Source organism: Rutidosis leptorrhynchoides, chromosome 5 (genome assembly GCF_046630445.1).
Source record: "Rutidosis leptorrhynchoides isolate AG116_Rl617_1_P2 chromosome 5, CSIRO_AGI_Rlap_v1, whole genome shotgun sequence".
Lineage (NCBI taxonomy): Eukaryota > Viridiplantae > Streptophyta > Magnoliopsida > Asterales > Asteraceae > Rutidosis > Rutidosis leptorrhynchoides.
The window spans coordinates 50,655,462-50,663,805 of record NC_092337.1 but is presented as its reverse complement, the minus strand read 5'-3'; positions in this window follow the sequence as shown (position 1 = coordinate 50,663,805).

Below are 8,344 nucleotides of genomic sequence, written 5' to 3'. Positions count from 1 at the left end.
GCAAGGTTAATAGGTGAAAGAAAACCAGAAAGTTTACCTAGTGATACAAATGCTAACCCTCGGAATGAAACAGCTAAAGCCATTACCACAAGAAGTGGTACAACACTTAAACCACCTGAAATACCTATAATTTCTAATGAAGATATTCCTACTCCACAAGAACCACAACCTGAACAAGATAAGGAAAAAGAACCGGTAGTTGAAAAGGTTAATGAAGATAACACAGTTAAGGCAAAACCTTATGTTAAACCATACCAACCACCACTTCCTTACCCGAGTAAAATGAGAAAAGAGAGACTTGAAGCCGAGCAATCTAAATTTTTGGATATGTTTAAACAGATAAATGTAAATCTTCCTTTCATTGATGTGATTTCAGGAATGCCTAGATATGCTAAATTTCTGAAAGATCTAATCACAAATAGAAAGAAAATGGAAGAACTCTCGGCCGTTACTATGAATGCTAATTGTTCAGCAGTGCTGTTAAATAAGATACCAGAAAAATTATCTGATCCAGGAAGTTTCACAATTCCATATTTTCTGGGTAGTCTTAATTCAATAGAAGCATTGGCAGATTTAGGTGCTAGTATAAATCTAATGCCGTATTCACTATACGCTAAACTAGACCTTGGAGAATTGAAACCAACAAGAATAAGTATACAACTAGCCGATCGATCAATAAAATATCCTAGTGGGATAATGGAGAACATGCTAGTTAAAGTTGGTACTTTAGTATTTCCAGTAGATTTTGTTGTTCTGGACATGGAAGAAGATTCTCAAGTTCCTCTCATATTAGGAAGACCATTCTCAAACACGGCTAAAGCAATGATAGACGTGTTCGGTAAGAAACTGACCCTAAGTATAGAGGACGAGAGTGTTACCTTTTCTGTTGATAGAGCTATGCAACAACCGCAATCTGCAGATGATACATGCTATTATATTCAAACTATAGAATCACATGCAGAATTGTTAGAAGAATTTCCAGAATTACAAGGAACAGGAGAATGTTCTTTAGGAGAAGGTACTGAACCAATTGATGAAACTGAAATGTTAGCTACACTTATGGCTAATGGATATGAACTAACAACAGAAGAAATTTAAATGCTAAAAGAAGAAGACAGATATCGATACAAATCATCGATAGAAGAACCACCGACATTAGAGTTAAAACCACTTCCAAACCATTTGGAATATGCTTATTTACATGGTGAATCTGAATTACCTGTAATAATATCGTCTTCTCTTACTGAAAATGAGAAATCTCAACTCATTTCTGTGTTAAAAGCTCATAAACCAGCTATTGCATGGAAAATTCATGATATTAAAGGAATAAGTCCTTCGTATTGCACACATAAAATCCTTATGGAAGAAGGTCATAAAACGTATGTGCAACGCCAACGAAGACTAAATCCTAATATGCAAGATGTTGTTAAAAAAGAAATTATTAAACTGCTTGATGCAGGTTTAATTTATCCAATCTCTGATAGTCCATGGGTAAGCCCAGTTCAATGCGTGCCTAAGAAGGGTGGCATGACTGTCATTACAAATGAGAAAAATGAGCTTATTCCTACTAGGACTATAACAGGATGGCGTGTATGTATTGATTATAGAAAATTAAATGACGCCACCAGAAAAGATCACTTTCCCTTACCTTTCATTGATCAAATGTTGGAAAGATTAGCCGGAAACAGTTACTATTGTTTTCTTGATGGTTTTTCCGGATACTTTCAAATTCCAATAGCACCCGAAGACCAAGAGAAAACTACGTTCACGTGCCCTTATGGAACTTTTGCTTACAAACGCATGCCATTTGGACTTTGCAACGCCCCTGCAACCTTTCAAAGGTGCATGATGGCAATTTTTCACGACATGATAGAAGAATGCATGGAAGTTTTCATGGATGATTTTTCAGTCTTCGGTGATACATGTGAATCATGTCTAGTTAATCTTGAACGAATGCTTATTAGATGCGAACAATCAAATCTAGTTCTTAATTGGGAGAAATGCCATTTCATGGTTAAAGAAGGCATCGTTCTTGGTCATAAAATTTCAAAGGAAGGAATTGAAGTGGATAGAGCTAAAGTAGATGTAATTGCTAAACTTTCAAATCCCACCAATGTTAGAGGAGTTAGGAGTTTTCTAGGGCATGCCGATTTTTACCGACGTTTCATAAAAGATTTCTCTAAAATTGCCACTCCTATGAATAAACTCCTAGAAAATGATGCTCCATTCATCTTTTCAGATGAATGTATCAAATCTTTTAATATTCTAAAAGAAAAACTCACTAATGTGCCGATCATGATAACTCCAAATTGAAATCTACCATTTGAACTTATGTGCGATGCAAGTGATTTTGTAATGGGAGCCGTTTTAGGACAAAGGATTGAAAAGCGATTTCAACCTATATATTATGCTAGTAAGACGTTACAAGGAGCACAAACAAATTCCACAACTACTGAAAAAGAACTCCTTGCTATTGTCTTTGCTTTTGACAAATTTTGTTCATATCTCGTTCTAGCTAAAACGGTGGTCTATACTGACCATTCTGCTCTTAGATACCTATTTTCGAAACAAGATTCTAAACCAAGATTAATCCGTTGGATCTTACTCTTACAAGAGTTCGATATTGAAATCCGAGATAAAAGAGGAGCAGAAAATCTCACCGCTGATCATCTTTCTCGTCTTGAAAATCCTGAATTAGAAGTTCTAAATGAATCGGCCATACAAGACAACTTTCCTGATGAATATCTATTGAAGATAGATTATAATGAAATTCCATGGTTTGCAGACTATGCAAACTACTTAGTATGTGGATTCCTTGAAAAAGGATTGTCATACCAAAAACGAAAGAAATTCTTTAGTGATATAAAACACTATTTCTGGGAAGATCCACATTTGTTTAAAAGTTGTCCAGATGGAATAATACGCCGATGTGTATTCGGAAATGAAGCTAGTAAAATCTTAAACCATTGTCACTCAGGACCAACAGGAGGGCATTATGGGCCTCAACTCACAGGAAGAAAAGTTTATGATGCTGGATTCTATTGGCCTACAATTTACAAAGATGCACACCTTCTTTGCAAATCCTGTTATGCATGTCAAAGGGCCGGAAAAATAAGTCAACGTGATGAAATGCCACAAAATGTCATTCAAGTATGTGAAGTATTTGACATTTGGGGTATTGACTTTATGGGTCCATTTTCAAAATCTCATAATAATCTATATATTCTCGTAGCCATTGATTATGTATCTAAATGGGCGGAAGCACAAGCTCTCCCAACTAACGATGCACGAGTTGTAGTCAACTTTTTAAAACGTCTTTTTGCAAGGTTTGGAACACCGAAAGCTTTAATAAGTGATCGGGGTACTCATTTCTATAATAATCAACTTGAGAAAGTTCTTAAAAGATATGTAGTAACTCATAAAATCTCCACTGCTTATCATCCACAGACAAGTGGACAAGTTGAAAATACCAACCGAGCTTTAAAACGTATTCTAGAGAAAACCGTAGGATCAAATCGGAAGGAATGGTCCATTAAATTGGAGGATGCACTCTGGGCTTTTAGAACAGCCTACAAAACTCCAATTGGAACCACACCTTTCAAACTCGTTTATGGAAAAGCATGTTATCTTCCAGTAGAAATTGAACACAAAGCATTTTGGGCTTTGAAGATATGTAATCTTGATTTACATGAAGCTGGACGTCTACGATTAAGTCAACTAAATGAATTAGAAGAATTGAGACATGAAGCATACGAAAATTCGTTGATCTATAAAGAAATAACGAAGAAATGGCATGATAAAAGAATCAGAAGTTCAAAAGAATTTAAAGAAGGAGACAGAGTTCTTCTTTTCAATTCACGATTCAAGCTATTTCCTGAAAAATTGAAATCAAGATGGTCTGGACCATTCATAGTCAAAAGAGTTTTCCCATACGGAACAGTAGAATTAATAAATTCAAATGGGATTGAATTTAAGGTTAATGGTCACAGAGTTAAACATTACATAGATAGTCCGATGGAAGTTGACAACGAACTTAATTACAATTTCGACACCACAGCTAACTAAGTGTGAGGAGAATCAAGTCTTTTAAAGGATAATATGTATTTCTGTTAGAGTTAAATTTTCTGTTTTCGTGTAGTTCTCGAAAATGGAACCCGAATGGTCTTTCCCTAGCAGACCCTAAAGAACTAGTCTTTTCCCCCCATTCTGAATTTTTATTTTTTTAGGTTTTTCGAAATGAAGACTTCCTGTGAATTAAACCATGGTCTAATGCTACACGCTTTGATCACTAAACGTAATAATGACACACTTCCAAGTGAATTGGTATCATTAATAAGAGGTAAATTGGATGGAGTAAGAAAAGAATCCAGATGCAAAGATAATAAGTTACAATTTGGTAAAGGAAAATCAAAATCCGCAGTGAAAAGAAGAGCACGACACCTTGAAAGATGTCACAAATGCGGAAAATGGTCACACGAAGGTAAATGCTCAAATAATCAAACCTATTCAAACACCGAATTTGTTACTTTATGCAGAGACGGACCGTTCATATGTTTAGAAGAAAAAACGTTAAATGCTCGAGGTTACGCCTATGTAGCTATGGAAAACCAATTAGTCCGACTATCTTATGAATGGGCTAGAGCATATCACTAAGAAATCTCTTTCACAGGTAAGTTTGTACAGTTTTCATTTTTATTTTTATTTTTATTTTTAACCTTTTGATAATAAACGCTAAATTGTTCGCTATAAAGTATTAAATTGGTATTCGATAAAATTAGGTCTTGCGACCGAAATTATTGATATCATAAAAAAATTTATTACATCACTGCGAAATTTAACGTTTATTCTTAAGGTATAAATATCTTTAATCAATCAACCCAAAATATTTCAAAAATTCGTCATGAGTTAAATTAGGTCATGGAACCGAAATTACTTTACCGAAAAGCGGGGCGTATGTTTTTGATAATATTTGATTGATTAAAGTGGGATAAAAGCCAAAAAGATTTTTAATTTTATTTTTATTTTGTTTTTAAATTTAATATTAAAATAATATTGTAAACTTGTTAAAATTAATATATATTTAAAATTGTAAATATTTGAAAAATTAATATTTTTAATATAAGTTTGTATGTATAAAAACAAAAATATAATTTAAGTTTGGTGTGAATTTTTAATATGAATTCTTAATTTTATGCATTTTAAATTTAAGTTTGATGTGAATTTAAAAACAAAAATTTACTTTATTTCACTAAGTTAAAAATATGATTTTTAAAATTCGTCGTGAGTTGAAGACTAGGTCGTTGAACCGAAATTGCTTTACCCGAGGGAGGGACGAGAACTTTTATTATCATTATTTTTAATCTTATTGAATTAAAGTAAGCCAAAAACATTTAAAAAACCCAAAAATCTTTGCTTTTAAAATCGCGCTTTGAATTGACGAATTTTAAAATTTTGTCGAGAGACGGATTAGGACAACGATCCGAAACACCCTCACTCCTAAAGGAAAACAAATTTTTAAAATTTTAATTAATTTTATGTTCTATAAAGAATGAGGTTTTACAAAAAAAAAAAAAAAAAAAAAAAAAAAAAAAACCAAATCACTGTACCCGGGACTCCATGCGATCGCATGGAGTTTGGCCTTTGGTGCCATGCGATCGCATGGAGTTTGGCCTTTGGTGCCATGCGATCGCATGGGGAGTAAAATCAGCTCAGCAACATAAGGCAGTCGCCTGTTCTGTCTCAACACAAAACACACACACATATTCGAACCAACCCCAAAATCACCTCTAAAATTCACAATTTTTCACCGTAATTCGTCAATTTTTTTGCTCTAATCATGCCTAGATTCTCATTCTTCAGCAAAAAGGTAAAAATTACACCCCTAAACTCATAAATTTTCTAGTTTTTGTGATAATTACCAATCTTTTACCTAATGCAATTTTGTTAATTTCTAGTGTAATTAGTGTTAAATTGTTAGTATTTTATGCATGTATAACCTAGATTGATGCTATTTAACATGATTTGAAGCCAAAAACTTCAAAAATTTTAGAAATCTAGGGTTTGTGTTCTTGAGCAATTTGGGGCTTTTTGATATAAACAGGTTATGGCCGATTTTTGTCATGAATTATTGCTAAATTGAGTAGTGTAACATGTTTAGGTAGTTAAATGATCCAAACATTGATCCTAAACATGATTTTTGAAGATTAAAGTGGACTTTTTAAGTCCAAAATTCATGAACTTGATTAATTTGATATATTTGCCATTTGAGACTTGTTTAATTGTTAGTAATGACTATTTTGACATGTTATTTGAGTTAAATGCTTATGAACTTTGTCTACATTTCCATATGTGCTTATTTAAAAAAGTGTAGAATTGTGAAAAAATTGTGAAAATGTGTATAAGTTTAATTTTGATTTAACATGTTATTGTGATTGTTTTAAGTTGTTATTTTGCTAACACTAATGCATATTTGGATGCACAAATTTTGTATTTAATGTGTTTTGCAGAAAGCCGATACTGGAGGTTCAGGATCATCATCATCTAGACGACCTGCTCCAGCACCAGAACCAGAACCAGAACCAGAAATGCAACACGAGCCAGAACACGAACAAGAACCACAACAGGAACCACAACAATAGCCAGATCAACACGTACCTTATTATGATCCAGTGCAGTTTGTTAATGAATTCATAGTATTCCCGATGAGGCCGCCAGTAGAATACCCAACGATTCCTGAGCACACTTTGCATCCTAATATGAGATTTGATAGAAGATGGAGAGATTACGAGACATATCAAAGGAACAAATTCAGATTGGTAACTAAAAATGTAGAGGTGCCAAGGGTAATCGATTGGGATCCTTTGGAAAGAGTTCAGCTAGCTAATAGAGTCAGACTGCTACTGATTCAGAGGTACGGGAACTCTTCTTTTACAGATTGGGAACATCTTTTCACCATTCGTAGACCTGTATATAAGGAATGGTGTGTTGAGCTCATGAGTACTGTATCACTTGATACAAATATAGTTAGAATAGATGATAGAAGATTTCTTAGGTTTATCCTTGGTGGTAGGATGTACAGAATGTCCATGCTGGACATGGCCAGGGCCTTACAGATATATACTCCTGGTGAGTTGCTACTACCCGATTGTACAAATTTGATTCATTATGGTGAAAGGGTAGATAGCAACTTTGACGCTGACGCCATTTGGAGGCGTATGTCACATTTTGATGTTTTTACACGAGCGGGAGTACACTCCTATACACATATTGACAGAGTCGAGCTTCGTATCATTCATAGATTTTTGGCTAACTCGATTACACAAAGAGGTAACAATAAAGAAAAAATAACCTTACATGATTTATTCTACCTAAAGTGTATTCGGGATCCTAGAAGCTTTGTCAATATCCCTTACTGTGTTGGTTTTTATTTATCTAAAATGGTAGAAGGAATGCAGGACGAGAGTATAATAGGAGGAGGTATATTTGTTACTCTCATTGGAGAGTATTTAGGTGTTGATAGGAACCAAGGGGGTCCATTACAGCTTTGTAGAGAACAGGTTGAGCCTTTAGGATTGAAAGTTTATGTGGGTGCTAAGGTATTGAAAAGTAGACGCAACCAGGCAGTACCCTATGAGGGCCCTCATCCACAGGTAGAAAGGGGCTCAGACGAGGAAATGGAGGAAGCGGACGACATTAGGGATGTCTTTCGAGATGCTATTCTTGACGTCCACGTTCGTATAGATGAGGAATCAATGATGAACGCGGCAAGACATAGTATGTACGAGCAGTGGAACTCCGAGCGAGTATACGAGGATTATAGGTGACGCCAACACGATAGCTGGTTAGTTCATCAGCACCAAATCATGAGCCAACTATCATATCAGGTACCAAATAACTACGTACCTACTCGACCTGCTCATTTTCCGCCACACAACCGCAAGATCCGACCACCCTTTAACCGGTATGACTATAACCAAGCCTATCAGGACACCTATAACCAACAATGGAACCCACCTGACGAGATGAACTGGAACCCCTATCCAGACTGATTTAGTTCCATTGGTTATTTTTATGATTTTTATGTTTTTATCTTTTTACTTTTTCATGTTTAAACTTATGTTATTGGATATATTTATGTAATTTTTATCATTTTTATTATTATTGTGTACTAATATTTCACATTTAGGATTTGAAAGTGGGATATTAAGTTCCATTTCAAATTGTCATGCATGTTTATATTTGTATTGTATGTATATTGTTGATTGTACAAAACAGGGTAAAACAGCGCATTTTCAAAGAGTGGCATTAAGTTCAGCAAAAGCTAGTTTTGACGACAAAACGAAAA